Source organism: Populus euphratica, unplaced genomic scaffold (assembly GCF_000495115.2).
Source record: "Populus euphratica unplaced genomic scaffold, PopEup_1.0 scaffold35.1, whole genome shotgun sequence".
Classification (NCBI taxonomy): Eukaryota; Viridiplantae; Streptophyta; class Magnoliopsida; order Malpighiales; family Salicaceae; genus Populus; species Populus euphratica.
The window spans coordinates 895,322-898,384 of NW_011499860.1; the positions used below are offsets into that span (position 1 = coordinate 895,322).

At 26.9% G+C, this 3,063-nt stretch overlaps 1 protein-coding gene across 2 annotated transcripts in view; it reads left to right on the top strand.

Moving 5' to 3' along the window:
* The window catches only part of LOC105124498 (E3 ubiquitin-protein ligase RING1-like), a 12,821-nt gene that overhangs the window by 1,588 nt on the left and 8,170 nt on the right, over positions 1 to 3,063 (top strand). Inside the window, exon 2 of one of the 2 annotated variants that reach the window (XR_842056.1) lies at positions 4 to 290. The exons of the other annotated variant lie outside the window; for it this stretch is intronic. The gene's annotated coding sequence lies outside the window, so the exon portion shown is untranslated. Of the gene's footprint in view, positions 1 to 3; positions 291 to 3,063 lie in introns of those variants that run through there. 2 annotated transcript variants of the gene reach the window in all.

Below are 3,063 nucleotides of genomic sequence, written 5' to 3' on the forward strand. Positions count from 1 at the left end.
CTGCTGGTCAAGTTTTTGGAAGCTCAATTTCTGGTCATGTTTACTTCCATTTTGGTGTCTCACACCACCTTCCATCTGGGCTTTTGTTACTTGCGTTGTATTCCTGATGAACTGCCTTTTGTGTGCTTTTCCTTTTTGGTTCCTTTGAATGAATAAGTTTCTCTCTATATTGAAATAGAAAAGAAGTCCTTTAGACTGGACCTCTAACATTGCCTTAAACTGTTCCAGAATATTTATCAGAAGCATGTATGCAGTAGCTTCACTCTTGGTTGTCGGTGGTGATGACTGAATTTGTAATTTGGGAGACTGTTGCGTAATACAAAAGCTCGTCTTTACCTTCCTCATAAGGCATAGACTGCACTAGGTTTTTACCCGCGGTTGCGCTGCAGATTAGATATTTTTTTATAACTAAAAAGATATATAATAATGCTACCAGGTAAAAAGTTTGATACACACTGAATGATGAAATTTTAAAATATTGAGATGATAATATAATAAATGATATATTTTTAAAAAAAATATTAAGTTAATAATATATTAGATTAATTTAGATTAATTATATTTATTATATCAAATTTGCAATTTAAAGTACGAGGTCACGAAAACACTATAAAATCTAAATTGAAATAAATAAAAAAACTCAATTCTAATTAATCAAATATTAAAGATCTATCAGTTACTCCTATCAAACATTTACATTCTATTTTCTTTAATGATATTGATAACATCTTATTTTTTGATTAGTTATCATTATATTTTTAGATTCCAGATTAAACAAATAAATATGAAATTACAAATATTTAAATTGAGAAACGTTGAATTCAAACAAAAAGTGTACACCCCCCTCGATTAATTTCAAGTGATTTCTAATGATGAAGATATCGGAGTTGCTCTAACAAGGCTTCAAAAATAGATAACTCGATTAGCCATGATTGTGATACCTATTATACAAGAATTTTTTTTTCCCCATGTCTTCATGCTAGAATGATTCTCAATGGATTCTTATCAAGAGTTTAAAATCATTCTTTAAAGATCAGAAGGCTAAAAAACCTCACATTGACCATCAATTTTTGTAAAAAATCATCTTTGAATTTATTATAAAACCATAATTGCAAAATTAATCAAGGATAGAGATTTCAACTAGTAAAATTTATCCAAAACCCTCTCATTATGATTAGAGGATTTCAACTAGTAAAATTTATCCAAAACCCTCTCATTATGATTAGAGGGTCAAGCACTGATCAATCATTGATTAAATCCATAAAAAATATTTTAAAAAAACCCTATAAATGCTCTTGAAAAATCATAACTGGGGGGAGAGAGGAGAATGAAGAAGAAAATATTGGTAAAAAATTCTAGTTGTAAAGGTTCATTAGTTTAACACAAAGTTTTCTTTGGCTTTGAAAGATTTGAAATTTATGGAGAGAGTTTTTGCGAAAAAGGTTTGACACTTTAAAGTTATAAAATCTTCTTTTAATCTAACAAGTGATGTTTATGAGATACATCAACTCTTTCTTTCATGTTTTAAAAATTTTTAAACTTGTTTTGATATCACATGCTTTTGAACTTTGTCATTGTTTAATACATGAAAATATAATTTTTATCTAATGTTTACTTTGAGTTAGTTGTTAATATTTTTTGGATGCTTATTAAATATATGAATGTTATTTTTGTCAAAATAAAAATTTTTGAAAAAAGATCAACAAAACCCAGATTAATTTGAGTCCAGCTCTTAAATCCATGAACTAGGCTAAGAATTTCACTAGGTTCAATTTTTTTTTATTCTACTATATGATTAAAAAAATAAAATTAATATAATATCAAACAATTAAAAAAAATAAGTAAAAGCTTCACATTAAATAATAAATTAAAATAACAAAGAAGCCCATTGGAACGGGCCTGTGTGGCCGATTGGTGCGACCATGAGTGGCCTAGGGGCACGGGCCTCAGGCAGGTCCGCCCGTCTGGAAAAAGCAAGGCCATTTGCTTTATTAACTGAATGAGATTAATGGAACTGGGTGTTTGAATCATCAAAGGAATGTTCAGCTTATATTATTATGCTTGAACATGCAAAGCATACATCTATTTAAAAATCACATAAATTTAACATAAGAGTAAGCTTTTAAAATTATCTTGACCTAATATACTATCATTTTCACTTATATTTGGACCATCGGAGGCACTCTGAAAATATCTTAAAATAAGAAAATAACAGCAACAAATTATTAAAATCCAAAGATAATAGAAATACATTAAAAATTATTAAATTTTCAAATGGGATTCATAGTTAAATTTTTATTATTATTGTAGAAGATCCTTGGATATTATTTTGGTAACCTTTAGTTTTTATGAATGAAAAGATTCATAAAATTTTTGTTATTCATTTTACTATTAATATTGACAAAATCTATCAACATTAAGAAAAAAAACCCTCTTATTCTTTAATATAATTTAATGAATATTTGATTTTGATGTTTTTAATAAAATTAAAATAACTTATTAAATATCAATGAAAAATATTAAATATGTAGTTTATTAATTAATACATGTGAGGAGAAAACTAGTAAATAAATAAATAAATAATGTGAAAGTTGTATGTTTCTTTTATTAGAGAATACTAGCTTTCCTTCATGCAAAATGATTCATTCTTTATATAAACAGTGAAGCTGTAGATAATACTCTCTTATTGTTATAATAATAATTATTAAATATTCTCATAAAGATGCATGCATGACTTACATTTGAAACTTTTTGAAACCTGGTTACCAAATCTGAAAATGAAGGTTGCTCTTAGTTTGTGTATTTGGATAAAAGAAACAATAAGAACATGGGCAAAAATTGAAAAACTATTATACTTAGGGGATAGAAATCAATCCAATTTTTATCCCTTCCAAAAAATTTATTTTAATATACGGTTTTGAAATTGAAGATCTAAAAATTTAAATTTGACTTTTGTGTTGATTTCTTAGTTTAAAGCTTATTTTAAGCTTAGATTTGTGTTTAGAAGCTTGAGGGGAGCGCATACATACATACATACATACATACATACATACATATATATAT